The following is a 22,554-nucleotide window of genomic DNA, read 5'->3' as shown; positions in this document are numbered from 1 at the left end:
CACTCTCACTCTCACTCTCACTCTCACTCTCACTCTCACTCTCTCTCTCTTCTACCAAGGGAAGGCTCCTTCTTTCAGGTGGTCTCTCTCTTCTCAATGCTGTCAGAGGATGGTGCCTGAGCAGGGTTGAATTGACTCAGTTTGTAGATGGTTCACATTATGATGAGAGTTTTGTTGGTTTATGGTTGCTCTTTTTCCTCTTGCTATTTCTGGGCAACTTCGAATCAGGGTGGCCTGGAGATAATGAGCACTGAGCTAAGCTAAATATGGGGTCTTCGGTTTTGTGTTTTACAGTCTGTGTTCTCGCTCATTCTTTCTTATTGCCGTTTGCATGATTAGCTTTTATTGTGGTTGTGGGGAGGTGGTTGATGTTTTTCCTTTCAACGGGTTTCAAGGTTCTCTTTCTTGATTTTCTTTGTTTTGTGGTTATCTGTGGAGAAGATGAATCCCACAGTTGTAACAATAAATGGACTTTGAATCTTTTGAGTGAGGTATTGCTTATTAAAGGTATCCTCAATTGCTGGAAGGGTTGTGCCTGGTTTGAACCTGGCTGAGTCTACTAACCTCGGTAGCCTCTTGTAATCAGATACTTTGGAGCCTGCATACCAGGTGGGAAAAAGATAATAAGAGGGAGGATGTTAGAGATAGAATTCCGGAAGAGAGAAGTGTATGATAGCTTTGGACTTAAACATTAAATAGGGACCAAGATCCCCATTGCAGGGGATAGGGTGAAAGTTTTGTGGATATAAGGCTGTCCTTTGAGGTCTGTTTGTCCCATCTTACAGCTGTGCTAGCTAACCCGAATAAACTGCAAAGCTGGTTTCTATTCCACAAGATTTGTTACTAGCCTGTGCTTGCTGAGGACCAAATGCATATGGTGTTAATTTTTCAGTTTTGTTTGATTGAAGAATGACTTTTCATTTAAATGGTCCAGTCTATTACTTTTAATATAAACATTCTTCTTCCAAGAATGTTATTCTTTCCAACTGAATGGCCATGCAAACATGAAATGTTTGTACTTGCAGTACTAGAGCAATGTGTTTGGTTCTGATTATTCCAGGATTGTGAAGCTGTGGTGCATAGGACCTTGCTGACTTCAAGGTCTCCAATGGACTATTTAGATGAAGCCCAGTTTTCCTTGTCAATCAAATGCTTTTAAATAAAACATGACAATGCCAGAAGTGCCAGTGACCCAGTGAAAGGAGCAACTGGGTGACAGTGCTGGTGGGGATGGGGGTGCGGTGTTGGTAGTAATGACAAGAAGTTAATAAATGTGCAGAAAGAACTAAGGCCAATGTGTCATTATACATGGCCAAAAAATTCTCATCTTTTCAGTATAGTTAAAATTAAATCTGTTTCTCCTATGACTCTATAGAAGGTTATGGACCAGTTGAGGGCAAGTTGCACAAGCTTGGATGGGCATTTTGTTTGCATTGGACCAGTTGAGCCAAAGAGTCTGGCTTTACACTGTACAACTCTGAATCTCTCTTTGACTGGTCTAAAGAAGTGTTTTTTACATTTGGCCATGTACATGTATGCGTACTTAGAGTTTGTCAACACCAGAATTCCAAGAAGGAAAAGGAAATAAAAACCTAAAACAAAAACAAGGTCTCTGACCTGAAAAGTGGATTATGTGTTTTCTTCTGCCCTTAGCTGCAGCCTGACCAGCTACTTAGAGCAGCATGAGTGAATTTCCCATTTATTCTCGCAGTTTGGCCAAGAGGAAAATGGATCAATAGATTTAGACCCTGCCTAAAGTTCCAGACTGCTAGGAACTAGTCTGTTCACTCTTCATCTTTCCAGCCTAATGAGCCTTGGCCTCATAAAATTGTATTAATAGTGCATGCATTTGGTGTCTTAGACATTGGACAACATGCCTCTTTTAAAGTTAAAGGGCACATTTCACATTCGTAACTTAAGTGACAGACTCCATATGGATACGATCCAATTTTCCTTCCATCAAAATCAATGAATAAAAATCACAAGCCCGACAGTTTGCTCTTTCAGGTTACCTCACATTCAGTAGCTCTTGCACTGGGTGAACAGAGGATCTTTCATTTACTTATAAAACATTAAAATAGCCTTTAAGTGGAAAGGTTTTGATTCTAGTCATCCTACGTCGAAACTAATCCTTTACCATCAGACCCATGCCAAGGAAGATTGGAAGATTAGTCAAAGGCTCAGAGGACTGCAAATGTTATATCTCTCCTCAAACAATGAGTAGAATCATACTGACAGTTAAATATCACCAAGACCAATGCAAATGATGAGAAAATTACAAGAGGACGAAATGAATTGCTTTTTGGAGAAGTTTGATTACTCAGAATAGGACTGGAAGTAGGTCATCCATGAGATGCTCATAGAAGATTTATAATCTGGTATTGATAACAAAATACTTGTTTAAAGGTAAATTGAATAGAGTTTATTTAAATGTTATATCCATCGCACAACATGAGGGAGTAAAAATCATTGCGTTATGACTCCATTGCAATGTACAGACATGAGAATTTGGAAGTCTAATGGCTTGTAGAAAAATGTTGCCTGTTGATCCTGGCTTTAATGTTGCAGTACCGTTTGCCAGATGGAAGCATTTTCTTGTTGGGATGACTGGTGTCCCCGATGATCTTCCAGGCCTCCTTTCTGTAACTGCTGCCTTAAATGTCTTCAATGGAGGGAAGCTGACATCCACAGATGTGCTGGGCTGTCCGTACCACTCTCTGAAATGGCCAGCGATCAAGGTTGGCGAAGTACCAGTACCAGGCGGTGATACAGCCAGTCAGGATGCTCTCAGTGGTGCCCCTGTAGAAGGTCTTGAGGATTTGTGGGCCCATGCCGAACTTCATCAGCTGCCTGAGGTAGAAGGGATGCTGTTGCGCCGTTTTGGCCACAAAGCCGGTGTGTACAGTCCAGGTGAGATCATCGGTTCTGTGTATACTGAGGAATTTGAAACTACTCACCTCTCATCTGCAGACCCATTGATGTTTATTAGTCTGAGCCTGTCTTCGTTCCTCCTGTAATCCACAATCAGCTCTTTTTGCTTTTTGGACATTGAGAGAGAGGTTGTTATCCTGGCACCACAGTGTCAGGGTATCAACCTCTTCTCTGTAGACTGTCTCATCACTGCTAGAAATAAGGCCGATCAAAGTCGTGTCATCTGCAAATTTGATCAGCGGATTGGAGCTGTATGTGGCAGCACAGTCGTGGGCGTAGAGGAGGGGACTCGGAACACAACCCTTGGGGGTACCTGTGTTGAGGGTCAGAGGTACAGAAGTGAGGGAGCCCATCCTATCCACCTGTCAGCCATCTGATAGGAAGTGTAGGATCCAGCTGCACAAGGTAGGCAACAGGCTGAGGTGTCTGAGCTTCCTGTCACGTCGAGGGAATTATAGTGTTGAATGTTGAACTGTAGTCCAGGAACAGCATTCTAATGTATGCATTCCTCTTTTCCAAAGAAGTGAGGACGATGTGTAGTGCTGTTGCTATGGCATCATCAGTGGACCGGTTCTGTCGGTAGGCGAATTGTAGGGGGTCCATTGTAGGTGATAGCATATTGCAGATGTAGTCTTTAATAAGCCTCTCAAAGCATTTACTTATTATTGAGGTGAGTGGAACGGGGGAGGGGGGGTAATCATTAGGGCGTGGTACCTTGGTTTTCTTTTGTTTTCTGATGAAGTGAAAGAAGGTTATGGGCACTTGGATTTTAAGAAAAAAATTCCAAAGCCTCACATTAATTTGAATTAACTTTAATTTCATTAACAAGTTTATGAGATTTTGTACAAAGAGGCAGCGTAGATACAAAATATGCTTAAGGCAACAAACTTGGAAGTCAAAAGTAACACACACAAAATCCTGGAGGAACTCAGCAGGCCAGGTTGCATCTATAGAAAAGCATAAGCGGTCAATGTTCTGGGCCAAAACCCATGAGTACCTCCAGCATTTTGTGTGTGTTACTTTGGATTTCCAGCATCTGCAGATATTCTTGTGTTTATGGTCTAGAAAGTCAGAGTATAATGATAATTTCCTGACTGAGGGAAATGCTTGTTAGTGTTCGCAAGGAGTTCCATTGGGACATGGCTCTGTATGTGACAGCACATCAGAGCACGTGCCCCAACCCTGAAATCCATGGATAAGGTTAAGAAGAATTACTAAAATGGCCTTGGGTAAATCCTGACCCATGATCCACAGGAGGACCACGGATTCCTCATTAGTTACTTCAGTGGCAGCATTAAAAAGGATGCAGGTCAAGGGCATGATTGATAGGGGAGCAAAGTAGCTACCTCTGTCACAGAATTCCTCCTGGTAGACTGCTTGGGGGTCTCAGTCTTGTGATTACCAAGTCCTTGTTTCAAAAAGATGAACATCAGATTTGTGGTATCACCCCCCTTCTAGACATTGGCATCAGTTTGATTATGTTCCTAATTGAGTTAGAACTGACCAGGATGTCTGCGATAACCACACCATGACAGGTTGGGTTGGCTTCTGGCTAATCTGCTCTATTCTCAGCTGGCCCCAAAACAATGTCAGCAACACAAAAGTTGTGAGAATAAAATCAGTGCAGTAATGCTCAGTTCCCTGCAGAGAGAATTTTTATTTCCCCACATATCACTTTACCACACCACCACTCCCACTTATCCAGGGCCCACTGTGCTAAAATCCATGAATAAAGAAGTACCTATTGAGAATAGGGAGGCAGTCAGCACCCTGGAAGGAGCATTTTGAAGAACTCTGCAAACATGGCTCTGTTCTTCAAGTGAGTGTCTTTGACTCCATCCCACAGCAATCTAAGTCCTCAGGAGCAGATAGGATCTCAACTGAAACCCATAAAACACTGCATTCACAGCCACATCTCCCACATCTGCAAAGAGGAGATATGCCATGACCATAACCTCCCTCAAATATGGAAATAAACTTGATCTGCAAAGGGGAATCCTTGAGGTCAAAGTCATTGCTGCAGTACTCCTCGACATATCTCTCCAAGTGGCTCAAATTCCAGTCCCGAGGTACATTGGAGATTCGTGCCAAATCCAACACAACTACAAGTACACCAAGCACAGATGGCTTGTTCTGACTTCATACAACATCTGTTTACTCTTTCAGTTGAAAGGGACTGCTCAGTAAGCTTGGCTTCTGTCAGAAGTTTTTATCCATCATATGGTGGTTATATCATGCTTATAAACCAGAAGACTGACAACCTACCTAACTTCTGTGCAAGCTGCTGTCAAGAAAGACTTCATATTATCTCAACATTTTTCTCAATCCTTCTCACCATAATACTGTATCCCCCACTTCTATAGGGTCCCAGCTGAAATGGAACTAATTTATGGAGCAACACTTTGATCTGCATTATCTCCATTTTGTATTTATAATTTATTTAAGTCTTATAATCTTATTTATCAAGACCATTTTTCAAGAAAGTGAACCCTTGCAAGGCATAAGGTCCTGATAGTATAACTGGTAGTGCACTGAAAATGTGTGCCAAACAACTAGCTGGGTGTTTAAGGACATCTTCAACTTCTCACTGCTGTGGCTGGAGGTTCTCACCTGCTTCAAAAGGGCATCAGTCGTATTCTTGCACAGAAGTGTAGGGGGAACTGTCTCAGTGACTATTGCCTGATAGTACTGTGATGAAATGCTTGGCGAAATTGGTCATGGCTAGAATTAGCTCATGCCATAACAAGGACTTGGATGAAATGCAATTTGCCTATTGCCAAAACTGGTCCAGAATGGAAGTTATATCAGTTGCTTTCTGCTTGGTCTTGGACCAACAGCAATACCTACGTCAAGCTCCTGCTTACTAACTACACTCAGCATTCAGTACAATCATCTCCTAAGTACTAAACAAACTCAAAACTTGGGCCTCTGTGCCTCCCTCTGCAACTGGATTCTTGACTTTCTCATTAGGAAATCACAGTCAGTGCAGATGAAAACTAACATCACCTCCTCACAGGCATGTGTGCTTAGCCCACTGCTCTACTTTTTTTATTCCTGACTGTGTGACGAGTCAAAGTTCAAATGCCATCTATCATTTTGCCGATAACGTAACTATTGTTGCAGAAATTTTGTTGCTGATAAAGAGGCATACAAGAGTGAGACAGATTGGCTGATTGAGTGGTGTCGCATTAACAACCTTGCACTCAGCATCAACATTATCAAGAAATTGATTGTGGAGTTCAAGAACAGGAAGTCAGAATACACACCAGTCCTCATCAAGGGGTCAGCAGTGGAAAGAGTGATGAACTTCAAGTTCCTGAGTATCAATGTCTTAGATCTGTCCTAGGCCCAATATATTGATGCAGTCATGAAGAAGGAATGCTAATGGCTATATTTCAAAACAAGTTTGAGGAGAGTTGTATGTCAATAAAGACTCTCACAAGTTTCTACAGATGTACCATGGACAGCATTCTTATAGGTTGTGTCACTGTCTGGTGTGGAATCTCCGATGCATAGAATCAAAAAGGGCTGCCGAGGGTTGTAAACTCAGCCAACTCCATCATGGGCACTGACCTCCCCACTAATGAGTATCTCTTCAAAAGTGAATCCTCAAGAAGGCAGCATCCATCATTAGGGAACCTCACCTTCCAGGACATGCCCTCTTCTCATTCCTACCATCAGTGTGAGGCTGAGGGCAAACACTCGGCATTTGCCTTCTCCATCAGACTAATGGACCACGTCCACGAACTCATCATGAACACTACCTCACTCTTTTGCTGTCTTTTTATTGGTTTAGGTCTATGGTATTTTTTTTTGTATTGCAATGTACTGCTGCTGCAAAACAACAAATTTCACAAATATGTCATTGGTAATAAATCCGATTCTGACTCTACATACACAGATCAAACCTGTATATGTAGATGCTTGGAGGCTGAGAAAGTCAAAGTGAGCCTGTCCATTGAAATGTACAAGAGTGGGCCATGAACTAAACAGATAGAACATTTGGGTTCCTATCAGACTGCTGCTGTTGTTCGGTCCTGTCTCTTGGCAATAAAAGTCCAGAAAAATATGGACCACTTTCTATAATTTGAGAGCCCCCTATCAATGTAGGAAAATACTGGTGGTAAAATTGACCATGACCCAGTGAAAAAAGTAGGAGGCATGCAACAGTTCTTATGCAAGCAGCTCATCTGCCACATTCATCAGTTGCTGTGCAACCATTAGTTCTCATGTTAGTCTCATTATCACCTCAGAACCCGCATAGTATCTTTGACCCTGAAGGACTTCCTAAGAAGATGTTTCCGTATAGGTTCAAAAAATAAGATTGACTTGCCCAAAGAGTCAATGGGTCAAAGCAAAGTTGGCTGGTGCATGTGAAACATCAGCACTAGATTTGTGCATTGCAAACCTATCCCTGCAGCGTGGCATATTCTCATTCATGAACAAATGTGGAGCTTTGCATTGCTGTGCAGATGGGAACAATCCAGAAAATCAAAAATGATCTGGGCGAGGATCATTAATAAAATCCCTCCCTACTTTGCCTTCTGTGGTTCTCCAGTAATGAAGAGGAAGAATATCAAAGAATATTCTTTTGAGCGAACACTGTCCCAAATCCATCCAGATATTTGATAGTTTTGTCCTTAAATGGAGCCTTGTAAAGTTGCTTGACTTTAAAGTTAATTTATGAGAACATTCTTGAGAAAGAAACTGAATTCATGTACTTAAAATGAACTGATACATTTTGTTATGCAGTTTATAGGGTGGCATACTAATGAGTCTGTAATGCTTTCTCAGAAGCCAAATTTAAGTGCGAGTGGATATATTAGCTCAGTTTGCACTCACTTTCTGTTGTAAGAATTGTGGTGTGTGATTCTCATTGCAAAGCTTTCCTTATTGCATAAGGCTTCTGCATTATATAGATTAGAATGGAATTGGTTAAGTTCCAGATAACACCTCTGATGCTTTTGAACATCCAGAGGACTATATTAATGCAAGTTTGCTCCTAGTTTATAAAGATCCACTTCTATAAGCACAAAGATGAAGTAGACCAATTAAATAAAAACAAATATATGTAGCGCCTTTTATCTCCTCAAGGTATCCCAAATACTTTTCTAGTCTTTTTTTTAATGTGCAGTCACTATCAAAGTTTCAGAAATATGGCAACCAATTTGTGCACCGCAAGTTCCCATAATCAGAAAAGTACCGAGATAATGCATTTTCAGTGCCAGTGATTGAAGTGTGAGTAGCTTTCAGTTGCCCTGCTACTGTGTCAGGATATCACATTATGCCAGCATTGCAAAGTTGAAGCTCTGTGGCAGCTCTGCCATAAATTGCCTATGCAGTTTGCCTATCGCCACATCAATATCTCGAACTTCTGGTGATAGCCCCTCCCTCCCCTTCTTGACCATTCTCCATCCCCTTTTCCCAATGTCACCTTACCTCCTTTCCTGCCCGTCACCTCCCTCTGCTGCTCCTCCCCTTTTTCTTTCATCCATGGCCTTCTGTTCTCTCCCATCAGACCCCCCCCCCCCCCCACTTCTTCAGCACTGTATCTCTATCACCAATCAACTTGCCAGTTCTTTGCTTCATCCTTCTCCCTCCCGGGCAGATATACTATATCTATAGTATATCTACTCCTCATCTTTTTTTCTTCCAGTCTTGCAGAAGGGTCTCGACCCAAAACATCAACTGTACTCTTTTACATTGAGGCTGCCTGGCCTGCTGAGTTCCTCCAGCATTTTGTGTCCGTTACTTGGATTTCCAGCACCTGCAGATTTTTCTCTGGTTTGTGATTTCAAGGAGTGGTACCTCAGAAAGGCAGCGTGTGTTATTAAGGACCCCCATCACCAGGAACTGCCCTTATCTCATTGTTACCGTCAGGAAGGAGGTACAGAAGCCTGAAGGCACACACTCAGCAATTCAGGAACAGCTGCTTCCAGTCTGCTGTCCGATTCCTAAATAGACCTTGAATCCATGAACACTACCTGACTTTTGTTTTTAATATTATTTCTGTTCTGCACTGTTTTCATATATATACTTACTATAATTGATTTACTTATTTTTTTCCTCTGTATTACCATGTTTTACATTGAACTGCTGCTGCTAAGTTAACAAATTTCACAACACATGCCGGTGATAATAAACCTGGTTCTGAATCTGAATTGACCTACTTTTTCCGCTTTAATCTTAGAATCACTTAAGCACAAATGTCTACATCATTGTAATGGTTTTTACATTGTAAATGTGTCACAGCTTGTGAACCAATTATGGAATGCTGCAATTACTTATATAGAATAACACACCACCTCAATTAGTACACAGCAAGAACTCACAAACAGCAATGTGATAATGGTCATGTGTTTTCATAGTGTTGGCTGAGGGATGAATGTTGATTAGTGTTGTGGTCCCACAGAATCCTTTCTGCCAACCTATAAATGCAGCATTTTCCTAACGTGTGATAAGTTGTCATCTTAGACTTTCAGAATTATATTTCAGGAGGGCCACTTGAACCCACATTTTCCTGGGGCAAGCATAAATAAGAGCCACTAGCAAGATCAAGCGAATACTGAATTGTTTGTTCAAGACTAGATGTAGTGGGAAATTTTTCCCCCTTCTCATTTTTTTTGAATAGATGTCCCCTTTCTCCCATAGTCAACTCTACTCTCCTATCAGATTCCTTCTTCTCCAGGCCTTTACCTTTCCCACCCACCAGGCTTCATCTATCATCTTTGGCTCGTTTGCCTTCCCCTCCCCCACCTTTTTATTTGGCACCTTCCCCCTTCCTTTCCAGTTCTGAAGAAGGGTCTCGGCTAAAACACCAGCTGTTTATTCATTCCCATAAATGCTGCCTGACCTGCTGTGTTGTGTGTGTTACTCTGGATTTCTAGCATCTGCAAAAATCTCGTGTTACAGATTTATAATGTCCATCGTGTGTACTAGAATTGACTCCTCAAGTTGGAGACTTTTGTATCTTCCTTATTGGGAGAATTAACACAGAGGAGCTGTAATTTACTATCAGAACGATGGTGAAGTGTACAAAGAACAGTGCAAGTTGTGCAGTAGTATCAGGAGAGAAAGCTTTATTTCCAAAGCGTTTAGAAGCTGCTGTCTAGGATATAGCATTATCTTGACAGAAAACACATTTTACTGCATGCATCAATATTGAAGATGCATGAAGGATCCGAAGGAATTGTGTTTGCATAGTGGGTGATAAATACAATAAAGAGATAAATACCATCTATTTTAGTCCAAAGAGTTAAGGATATAGCAGAAAAATAGGTATTTGGGTCCACCATGCCCATGCTGACAATCCAGCACCTTGCATTCATTATTACTATTCAACCTTTGTCATAACAATTTTAAGATCCCACTTCTTTAAAATTCCTAATGAACTGTAAAATCATAATATATATATAATTTCATCTCAGTTTTTTCTGTTAATCCTGTCTTTCTTTTCCTTTCTACTTTTACTTTCTGCACATGACTTTGAATTCACCTGATGTTAATTTCACAGATCTCAAACTGATCAAACCCTTTGCAGTCTCCCAGGCCTAATTTGCAGTGTCCTGATTAGAAGAAAATCAAAGTCAAAGCCATGAGTTAGTAGATGTTACTAATGCTGGCCCATTGCGTTTACTTCTGTATCAGCATGTTGTTGTTTTGAATCTCAATCCAGAGAAGTGAGCAGAGAAACCGATGCTAGTGCTGCCAAAGAAAACACCATAAATTCTTAGATGAACCCAATATACAGCAGGTGCAAGTGAATGGAATACTTTATTATCAAGAGGCTGATTTTGAAGATGATCTGGAGATCTGTCACTGGTGTCCAAACAAATATTTGTCCCTTGACTGGTATCACAAAGATTTCCACCAGACTCTCACATTCACATCAAATTAAGTTTATTGTCACATGCAGAACATGCATGCCACACATCATGGTCCATATTTGATTATTCCTTCTTGCAAAGTCCCCATCACCATCTCAGAAGCTAAGTTAGTGACAAGAGGTGGTCTGGAGAAGGGCAGGTGATTTATTAGCATATAGGTACCAATAGCCTGATGCATCAACACATTAAAATTCTTGGTGCATTAGTAAACTTTCCTCAAGCATTCAGCCAGATACAGGTTTCGATGTTAACTAACGTTTGATGCCTAGAATGACGTCTGTGGTGGGAAAACTCTTGGAAAAGATTCTTAGAGATAGGATCTATGGGCATTTAGAGAATTATGGTCTGATCAGGGACAGTCAGCATGGCTTTGTGAAGGGCAGATCATGTCTAACAAGCCTGATAGAGTTCTTTGAGGAGATGACCAGGCATATAGGTGAGGGTAGTGCAGTGGATGTGATCTACATGGATTTTAGTAAGGCATTTGACAAGGTTCCACACAGTAGGCTTATTCAGAAGGTCAGAAGGTATGGGATCCAGGGAAGTTTGGCCAGGTGGATTCAGAATTGGCTTGCCTGCAGAAAGCAGAGGGTCGTGATGGTTTGAGTACATTCGGATTGGAGGGTTGTGACTAGTGGTGTCCCACAAGGATCGGTTCTGGGACCTCTACTTTTCATGATTTTTATTAACGACCTGGATGTGGGGGTAGAAGTGTGGGTTGGCAAGTTTGCAGACTACACAAAGGTTGGTGCTGTTGTGGATAGTGTAGAGGATTGTTGAAGATTGCAGAAAGACATTGATAGGATGCAGAAGTGGGCTGAGAAGTGGCAGTTGGAGTTCAACCCGGAGAAGTGTGAGGTGGTACACTTTGGAAGGACAAACTCCAAGGCAGAGTACAAAGTAAATGGCAGGATACTTGGTAGTGTGGAGGAGCAGAGGGATCTGGGAGTGCATATCCACAGAGCCCTGGAAGTTATCTCACAGGTAGATAAGAAAGCTTATAGGGTGTTAGCTTTCATAAGTCGAGGGATAGCATTTAAGAATCACAAGGTAATAATGCAGCTCTATAAAACTCTGGTTAGGCCACACTTGGAGTACTGTGTCCAGTTCTGGTCGCCTCAGTATAGGAAGGATGTGGAAGCATTGGAAGGGGTACAGAGGAGATTTACCAGAATGCTGCCTGGTTTACAGAGTATGCATTATGATCAGAGATTAAGGGAGCTAGGGCTTTACTCTTTGGAGAGAAGGAGAATGAGAGGAGACATGATAGAGGTATACAAGATATTAAGAGGAATAAATAGAGTGGACAGCCAGCGCCCCTTCCCCAGGGCACCACTGCTCAATACAAGAGGATATGGCTTTAAGGTAAGGGATGGAAAGTTCAAGGGGGATATTAAAGGAAGATTTTTCACTCAGAGAGTGGTTGGTGCGTGGAATGCACTGCCTGAGTCAGTGGTGAAGACAGATACACCAGTGAAATTTAAGAGACTACGAGACAGGTATATGGGAGGCAGGGTTTAAAGGTCGGCACAACATTGTGGGCTGAAGGGCCTGTGCTGTACTATTCTATGTTCTATATATCTCCTGTTGTCTGTCCCTGCTGATCGGTTACTCTGCAACCAATCAGGTTTCTGCTGCCCCATCTTGTTTACAATTGAATTCCAGTTCTTACTTAGAGCAAGACTTTCGTCGTTGTTAAAATTCTTTTCCTCTTGTTTTATTTCAATGGTTTCCTTCACCAGCCACCAAATTTGATCCTATGGACATTGCAAATACAGCGTTCTACTCCTGCTGATTTTTCTGGGTTAGCCAAATGAATACTCATCCTGTAGTTCTTGATGCAGGTTTCCTCTGTGCATAAACTGGGATTTGAGCTTCCTTATGGGTTAGTGGATGGTATTAATCTGGTATCTCTTAAGGATCCTGGTGATCATTCCAGAAACAATAGAAATATAGGGAAGACACGTTGTAGCTTATGTGGTTCTTTGTCTCAGATTGGCTGGCGTTAACAGGATTCCCAGTGACTGCGGGGCAGCGTATATCGGGCAGATGGGATGCATGCTGGTAATCTGCATCAGGGAACACAGGAGGTGTATCCGTTTGGGTCATCTGGAGAGATCGGCATTAGCAGAGCATTGCATTTGCAATGGCCGTAGGATTGACTTTGAAAGTACCAAACTACTGTGCTGTGTCAATGGGTTTTGGGACTGCCTAGCGATGGAAGCCATTAAAGTGAAACTAGAGGAAAAAATTTTTAACAAAACTGAAAGTCTCATTCTAAGTAAGAACTGAAATTCGATTGTAAGCAAGGTGGGGCAGCGCAAACCTGATTTGTTGAGGACTAACCAATCAGGAAGGATGGATGATGCGGCTATACATGCCTCTGAATTAGATGTGCCTAGGTATCATCCCTGATGAAGTTGGCAGAGTTTGTCATTTGTCATCCAAATGGCAGTTAAAATTGATACTTGTACCCGGCTAGAAGCTGGAGGAGAGCTTATTTATCATATATACAGGGAAAGCACTAGATATGTTATTTTATTATTTGCAATGTGGGAATATATCTAACTATAAACACAAGAAAGTTTACAGATGTTGGAAATCAAAAACAATATGTACAGAATGCTTGAGGAACTTAGCAGATCAGGCAGTGTCTATGTAAATGAATAAAGATTTGATATTTCAATCCAAGAGCCTTCTTCAGGACTGGAAAGGAAGGAGGGAAATGCCAGCATGAAAATGTAGGGGGAGGGGAATGAGGTTAGCTGAAAGGTGGTAGGTGAAACCAGGTGAGGGGGAAACAAAGGGCTGGAAAAGAGGGAAAGACAGGAGAGGAGAGTGGACCATCGGAAAGGGGGAAAGGAGGAGGGGATCTATGTGGAAGTGATAAACAGGTGAGAAGAGGTAAAAGGTCAGAGTGAGGAATGGAGGAAGAAGTGGTACGAGATTTTTTTTACTGGAAGAAGAATCAATATTCATGTTTGAGGCGACCTAGACAGAGTATAAGGTGTTGCTTCTCCACGCTGAGAGTGGCCTCATCTTGGCACAAGGGGAGGCTGTGGACCAACATGTCAGAACATGAATTAGAATCAGAATTAAAATGTTTGGCCACTGGAAGTTCCACGTGAGCTGGATGGAGGGGATGTGTTCCACAATTTACAGTGGGGCTCGCCAGTGTAGGGAAAGCCACAGTGGAAGTGCTGGACAGAATAGATGACCCCAGCAAATTTGCAGGGTGAATTGTTGTCACACTTTGGGGCCCTGAATGGAAGTGAGTGAGAAGGTGAATGGGCAGGCGTAGCACTTAGTCCACTTGCAGGGATAAGTGCCAGGAGGGAGATTAGTGGGGAGAGACCAGTGAACAAGGGACTCATGGAGAGAGCGATCCCTGTGAAAGCGTAGAGGGGTAGGGAAGTAAAGATATGTTTAGCAGTGGGATCCCTTTGGAGTCAGCAGAAGTTGTAAAGGATGCAGAGAATCATGGAGTGGTAGGTAAGAACCGGAGAAACTCTATCGCTGTTAAGGAAGATGGGGTGAGCACAGATGTTCAGGAAATAGAGGAGATGTGAGTGAGGGAAGGAAATCTCATTCTTTAAATAAGGAGGACACCTCTGATTTCCTGGAATGAAAAGCCACATCCTGGAGACAAAGATATTGAAAAAAGGGAATTGCATTTTTACAGGAGGTAGGGTGGGAAGAGGCATAGTTGAAGTAACCGTGGGAATCAGTAGGTTCAGAAAAGATGTCATTCGATAGTTTATCTCCAGAGATGGAGACAGAAATTAAGAAAAAGAATGGAGATGTCAGGGATGGACCCAGTGAATTTAAGGGTAGGGTGGAAGTTAGAGGCAAAGTTGATGAAATTGACAAGATCAGCACAGGTGCCTAAAGCACCAATGCACTTGTCAATGTAGCAGGGAAAGAGTTGGCAAGTATTACCAAGGAAAACTTTGAACATGGACTGTTCTACATAGCCAACGAAGAGGTCGGCATAGCTGGGGACCATATGGGTGCCCATGACTATTCCTCGAGAAATTGGGAGGAGCAGGATGAAAAGTTGTTGAGGGTGAGAACCAGTTCTGCCACATGGAGGAGGGTGGTGGTGGAGGAGAGCTGGTTGCTCTTTTATTGAGAAAGAAGCAGAGAGCTTTAAGGCCTTCTTGATGGGTGATAGAAATGTATAGGGACTGAACATCCATGATGAAAAAGAGCCAGTCAGAGCCAGGGGATCGAAAGTTACTGAGGAGGATGAGAGCATGAGAAGTGTCAGGGTTGTAGGTGGGAAGGGATTGTACCTAGGGGAAAAGAATGGAATCAAGGTATGAGGACAAGAGTTCAATAGGGCAGGAACAGGCAGAGATCATCGGCCTACCCAGGCCTGTTATCTGGGTATCATATTTGTGGATCTTGGGTAGGAGATAGAAGAGTGCAATGCAGGCTAAGGGAACTGTGAGTTTGGTGGCAGTAGATGGGAGTTCTCCAGAGATGATGTCAGTGATGATGTTGGAGATAGATTTCTGGGTCAGGTCCTCTGTGAGGGGTAGGTATGAAGTGGTGTCTGAGAGTTCCCACCTGGCTTCAGCCATATAGAGGTCAGTGCACCACACAGCACTACCACCCTGTTTGGCTGCAGGTTTGATGGTAAGGTTGGGTTTGGTGGGGAGAAAGTGAAGGGCAGTCATTCAGAAGGGGTAAGGTTCGAGAAGAGAAGAGTGCTGAAGTAAGGACAGTTGACGTCTCATTGGCAATTTGAAATGAAAAGATCCAGAGCCAGCAGAGAACCAGAGCGGGCTGTCCAAGAAGAGGAGAGTTGAAGAAGGGAGAAAGGATTATCAGTGCAGAGTGCGGAGTCCTTGCTAAAGAATTGGGCTTGGAGACGGAGGCAATAAGTGTGGCATTGTGGTGGGCGCGGGACTTACTGATGTGCAGGTGAAAGGCTCAGAAGTGAAGCCCTTGCCAAGGACAGAACATTCTGCCTCAGAGAAGGGAAGGATGCAAGGAATGGTGAAGACACAGCCAGGATTAGAGCTTGGTTCAGAGGTTGATGAGGGGGAAGAGAGCTGATGGTGACAGAGGAGAGAAGAAAGTTGAGATATTCAGGGAAGGTGGGACAGGAGAAAGATGACTTGGGCCTCGAGGGGTGACAGTGGAGCCTGAGAGGTACAGAGTTGGAGAGTGGTGGTGGGGGAAAGGGTCCCAGTAGCAGTGAGTAAAGTCTTGGCCTGGAGATGCTGGTGGTCAATGTTCAAACTGGAGTTACAGCTAGAGGCTATGCAGTTTGCAGTCTGAAAGTGTCCAGGGTCATAGGAACTGGCCTTGGCAGTGGTGGAATCTGGATTCTGGATCCACTTTGAGTGGCTGGAACTGCTGTTGCAGATGGTAGTGTCAGTGGTCCAGAAGTGTCTACACCCATCAGGGCCAGGGGTGGGGTCGGCAGCAGTCATGATCTGGCAATGGCTGATGGAATTGAGGTTAACAGAATTTGACAAGTAGAAATCATTTGTCACTTTTATGTGTCTGGTGGAGACCTGTTCAAACCAATTCCAAACTCAAACCAATTTTACAACTAACAAACTAAGTGAATTGAAAATTTAACTTCTGTACCTTAATCTGTGCAGTATTGTAGCTAGATTGTAAGTAGATGAGTTTTCTCTACCATGAATGTCAAATGCAGATTTGGTACAATGCTGAAGCAAAGTTCCTGATTGTAGATGAAGTATTAGAGTTTCATATCTTGAAACCAAATAAAATAGTTTAAATTTCCCAAGATGCCAGTGCTGTTTAAAAAGGAAACTGGATGAAAATAGTCTTCAGATTCAACATAGCCTTTGAAATGTCATATGAAACATAAACCCTTTTTGCATTTAGATTTATGCATTTCCAAAGGGAGCTTTTTTTGCAGGTGAATTTCAATGAAGAAGATCTAACATATTCCCCATTTCACTGCACAAGACCTGTGTTGTATTTAATAATGTCAGAGAAAAATATCATTAGCCTGAAATATTTAAAAAACCTCTGTCCCTCTCCCAATAAATGCTGTCTGACCTGTCAAGTATCTCCATTCTTTCCAGTTTTTATTAGCCCTGTGAAACCCTTTAATCTGTTACCATCCCTGAGGCTATTTCCAGTTGAAGGATTATTTTCAATGGTTTACCCCTACATTTCTCATGCGTCTTGTAAGGTTGCTTTCTTTTTGACAAAAATATGCTTCTATTTACTTGCATTGTATTCAATTGAGCATAATATTTTCATTTGACTTCATGTTTATACGATGTTTATACGAATTTGCCTCCTTGTTTTTTTAAGTACTTTCTTAACTAACAGCTCAATATTTTAGATTTATTATTCGATACAAGATCATTGGAAGAAAAGAAAGGCAAATTGCTCCTCAAACCTATTCTGCCATTTAATATTAGGGCAGATCTATGTATGCTTATACACTTTTCTCTCTGCTGCCATCAGGTAGAAGGTACAAGAGCCTCAGGACATGCACCACCAGTTCAAGAACAGTTACCACCCCACAACCATCAGGCTCTTGAAAAAAAGGGGATAACCACACTCATTTGCCCATCCATTGAGTTGTTCTCACAACCAATGATCTCACTTCAGGGACTCTATCTTGTTACTTTATGTTCTTGTTACTTACCGCAGTTTTTTATATTTGCATTTGCACAGTTTATCTTCTGCACTCTGGTTAGTCTTTCATTGATCCTGTTATAACTACTACTATATAGATTTGCTGAGTATACCTGCAGGAAAATGAATCTCTGGTTTGTACGTGGTTACACATATGTACTCTGATAATAAAACTTATTGTGTACTTGAACTTTGTTTACTATGAGCCCACATTTGGAAGGACGTGGAGAAAAAGAAAACTGGAATAACCAAACTAATAGTCTAACATTGGTAGAATAAAAGACGTTGCAGCTCTTGTGATGGAAGTAATGATGGAACACCTAGAAAGAAATCAATAGTAAACTGAACAACATTAGTATCAGTTAATGAAAGTGAATTCATATCTGAACTATTTATTGTTCTCTGATGATAAGAATATCGTAATAGATGAGGTGGAGCTAATGAAAGGCTTTCAATGAGGTCCTGCATGAGAACTAGTGAACAAGAAGGAACATGGGGAATGAAGTGAGGATAACAAGACAAAATAAGTACTTCAAAATTTATAAGGAAGAGATGTGATGGCAATGAAATTCAGGAAATCTGTCTGAGGCTTATATGGGGAGGATGTTTCCTTCAGCAGGAATTGTTATCACAGTTTTAGACTAAGGAGTAGCTCTGAGTTAAGGAAAAAAATCCTTTGCTAAGAGGTTGGTGAGTCTTTGGAATTGTCTCTGCCAGAGGGTTGCAGGAGTTTAGTCAAGTTTGTTCAAAATAATGACTGATGGATTTTTGAGTATAAAGGCAATTAAGGGATGAGGGGCTGATAGAACTGAATTTGTTGTGCTTATGTTGGACTTATTGTGCTACAACCGTGATTCCCAACGTGGGTAGTTATGTGTCCTAAGGGGGATTAGGGGAAATAGAAGTAATCAGGGTGCATTCAAGAATATTGCAGGGGGGCAATGTGGCATGTGATACCCTGACTTGAGGCACGAGAGCTGATCGACTATTAAAAAAATTGGGTGCTTCCAGAAACAATGATGAAGCACTGGAACACAGAAAGAAGCGTAGCTCTGCAGGTGGTGAGTTCTGGCCGTCACAAGATGTCTGAAACACAACAATCCTTACTAACCAAGCGGACATTATTGGGGATGCATAAATTAGCAACCAGGGTGCCCAACATTTCTTCTTGACACAGGGCACGGAACGAGTTCTTCAATTTAACAGCTGGTAAGACAAGTACACTCTCTCAACTTTATGTAGAGATCTATGGAAAACAGGTTGCACAATGATATATTGCTGGCCGGAGCCAAATAGTGCAATTGAGCCAAGCAGTGAACCTGCCAACCCAAGGATTGGGGTGTTCAAAGCAACCTCTGCTTCATATGTTCAGTCAAAAACTACCTTTGGGGATTATGAGCCTTTACATATTGATTAATTGTGCTAGCTGGAAAAGTATAAAGGTGGCTTATTGAACACCAGCTCATCCTGACCACCATTCAGATTCCAATCTGAATCCTTGTCAACGTATGTTTTGCTGTTGGTATCGTCTACATCTTCTCCTCGCCATTACTTTGCCTGTCACTCCCATCATTCCATCCATGTCAACTCACTACCATCATCAACATCTGATAGGCATTCCCAGTTTGTGTTATTTTTTTATTTTAATTTAGCCCTGTTAATGAGGGACAACTATGTACGGTGCAATCTCTGAATCTGAAGGCAGTGAAGCCTTGAATTCTAATCTGCTAAGAAACAGAAACTACAGAAAGTGCTTCAATACCATCTTACATACTTGGAGTATGGTTTTATTCTGTTCCTGTCAGATCAGTGATGCCCCATGTGTTTTATTTGTCATACTGAGCTGTCTAACGAAGCCATGAAACCATCAAGGTTACAGGAACTCTTCTGTAAAAGACACCCTGAAAACGCTTCTCATGGTATTACTCAGTTCCAGAAGATGAAGGAAGCACTTGAAAAGCATTGCACACTCGAGCCATTTGCCAAGAAAGCTGAAAATGACGTTGATAGTGGTCTTATTACTTCCTTTGACATTTCCAAAATGATAGCGAAGTGTGGAAAGTCTCATACAATTGGTGAAAGATTAATAATGCCTGCTGTATCAGAAGTGCTCACCACTGTTCTCAAACTGGATACCAGTATTTTAAAATCAATTCCTCTGAGTAATAATTCTGTAGCTCATCATATTGATGAAATGAGTGAAGGCATTGAGTATCAACTATGCACAAAGCTACAAAAAACTAAATTTGGGATACAACTGGATGAATCAACTGTGTGAGACAATGAGGCATTGCTAATGGCATATGTATGGTTTATCAAAAATGGATAAGTTTATGAAGAAATTCCCTTTGTAAAAAGTTAACAAATATCAACTGAGAATCAGTCTATGACCACCTCAAAATGTATATTAAGGATAAAGGTATTCAATCAGGAGCATGATTTCTTGTGCAATAGATGGTGCACCATATATGACAGGTCACTATGCTCGTTCAGTAGCATTTATGAAAAAGAAGTTCCACGTCTTTGTGCAATCTATTGTGTAATTCATTGTCAACATCTTACAGCCAAAAATCTCAGCCAACACATTTTTTTCAAGCATAACTATTGTAATATCTGCTATCAACAAAATTAAAGCTCATCCATTAAACAGCAGAATATTTCGCCCGTTATGCCAAGATAAAAGTGAAGAGCTTGAATGCTTTCTTCGTCACACTGAAGTGCATTGGCTGTCAAAAGGCTATTGCTCAAAATGTTTCTTTGATCTTTTTGACACTGGCTGAATTTTTCATCAAAGTTGACAAGAGCTTGAGAAACAAAATTGAACTTCTACACAGAGATGTGGCATACCTAGTCAATCTGTATGACAAAATGAACATTCTAAATATGAAATTACAGGGTTTGAATTTCAATTTAATCCAGGCAAAAAGTGCAGTGTCCACTTTTATCCGAATATTGCAAAATATTGGGAGAAGACTAGTCTCAGTTTCCCCGCATTGAAAGTATTGCCCTCTCTTTCAAAGATGGTGATTTGTAAGAGTATTGCTTACACCTGCAGTCACTGAAGAAGGATTTCCAGAATCGATTCAAGAACTTGAATGATCTGAAGTTCTGGACAGGGTAATTAATCCATGTCTTTGCAAGATTGAAGAACAGGAAGAGAGCTTGCAAGATGAAATTATTGAAATTCAGAATGATAAAACAAAACCACTTTTCAAGATCGTTGATATTTGTGGAATGTGGCTGCACTGTCATTACAAAGAGTCCTGGTCTTTAAAAGAGCCAAACTGCTCTTCATTGCATTTCCATCTTCCTACCGTGTTGAAAAAGGCTTCAGTGCAGTGAACCACAGACTCATGAAAAATTAGAAACCTCTTGGACATTGTTACAAGTGGTGTCTTGATGCTTTTGCTGTCACAGATCGAACCAGATACTTCAATTCTTGTTAAAAATCATCCAGCTCAAGGATCACATTGCTATCAAAGCTGCTGTACAGCGAACAGGCACTGTCTAAGCTACAAACGTTTGTAGGTTTAAAGACAAATAAAAATTTAAAGCAAATCATTTTTCTCATCTTAGCATATGGTAGACATTTTTAGACTATGCGGGTGCAGTTGGCAAGAAGGTGCTTTTGGGGAGGGTGTTGGCAAATATTAAAATGTTTTCGTGGGATGTTGGGCTAAAAAAGGTTGGGAAATACTGTGTTACAGAAAGTAACTCATACAAATTTCTGCTATCCATTCCCTAATCATAACAAATCCTTTTGTTCATTCATTATCATAGTGCTGTGTTGGCACATGGCCTAGTGGGCAAGGCATCAGACTAGTAACCTGAAGGTCACTGGTTCGAGCCTCAGCTGAGGCAGCGTGTTTGTGTCCTTGAGCAAGGCACTTAACAACACATCGCTCTGCGACGTCACCAGTGCCAAGCTGCATGGGTCCCGGTGTCCTTCCCTTGGACAACATTGTTGGCGTGGAGAGGGGAAGGCCTGCAGCTTGGGCATCTACCAGTCTCCCATACAACCCTTCCCAGGCCTGTGCCCTGGAAACTCCAGGTGCAGATCCATTGTCTCTCAAGACCGACGGATGCCACCTCCTATCATAGTGCTAGCCAACCTGTGATAATCTATTTATCTACTCACATTGCACTTTCCACTGTAGCAGGACTGTAACATTAATCTGTGTTCTGTATTCCTCATTATTACTTCAATGTACTTATGTATGGAATGATCTGTCTGGGTGGCATGCTAAACAAGGCTATTCACTGTATCTCAGTACATGTGACAATAATAAACCAACTACAAATACTGATTTTGGTCACTCCTCTGTTTCAAATTCTCGGCTTAAGATCCCTTTTTCTTCCTTATCTGTAGCTTTCTCTGGTCTCCGAACTCCTGCAGGTATGCTCACATGTGTCCCCCTGATTTTCATTGTTTTGTTGACTGCCTCGTCTTCGTCGGCCAAAAAGTTTCCTCTCCAAATCTTTCACATTTTTTTCTCCTGTAAAGTGCTGCTTAAAATTTGCCACTTCAAACAGTAGTAGTGCAAAGTATAGCATTTTTGTCTACTAATTCCCTTGCAAGCTCCCTGGAAATGTTTAACTGCATTAATAGGTGACTTATTCTGGAAGGTAGAATTTTAATTGAAATCTGTCATGCAAGGCAATCAAGGGAATTACTGTAGGCCACTGCATCTAAAGGCTCAAAGAACTAAAAGACAATGAGATATCAGCTTTGTCAAGATCTCTCTCCCCAAATACCTGCAGATAATGTACAGTAGGTCAAGATTTGCAGTTTTGTTCTAATGTTTATACTGTTTTTCTGGGGAATTTTATTGTATTCCCGTAATAACAGTGCAGAGGATGTAAATCCATTTGATTACTGCTTTCAGTTATTTAATCATGTGGCTGCAAATGTGTGCACTTAAGTCCTGTGTGGAGAAGAAGCAATCTGATAGTAGAGGAGAATGCACCATGGAAGGGAAGAGAGAATGGTGCTGGGGAAGATGATGGGCAAGTGAGAAGAGATAAGAGGTCAGAGTGGGGAATAGATGAACAGGGGTGGAGGAGAAATGAATTACTAGAATGAGAAATTGATGCTCATACC

At 41.6% G+C, this 22,554-nt stretch overlaps 1 protein-coding gene across 10 annotated transcripts in view; it reads left to right on the top strand.

Annotated features, from left to right (window-relative positions):
• disp3 (dispatched RND transporter family member 3) overlaps positions 1-22,554 on the top strand; it is a 626,857-nt gene that overhangs the window by 217,030 nt on the left and 387,273 nt on the right. Inside the window, exon 1 of one of the 10 annotated variants that reach the window (XM_059951722.1) lies at positions 22,107-22,224. The exons of the other annotated variants lie outside the window; for them this stretch is intronic. The gene's annotated coding sequence lies outside the window, so the exon portion shown is untranslated. Of the gene's footprint in view, positions 1-22,106; positions 22,225-22,554 lie in introns of those variants that run through there. 10 annotated transcript variants of the gene reach the window in all.

The sequence above is a fragment of the Hypanus sabinus genome, chromosome 27 (assembly GCF_030144855.1).
Source record: "Hypanus sabinus isolate sHypSab1 chromosome 27, sHypSab1.hap1, whole genome shotgun sequence".
Classification (NCBI taxonomy): domain Eukaryota; kingdom Metazoa; phylum Chordata; class Chondrichthyes; order Myliobatiformes; family Dasyatidae; genus Hypanus; species Hypanus sabinus.
The sequence above is the reverse complement of the archived record's forward strand: the minus strand, read 5'-3'. Positions and strand labels throughout refer to the sequence as shown.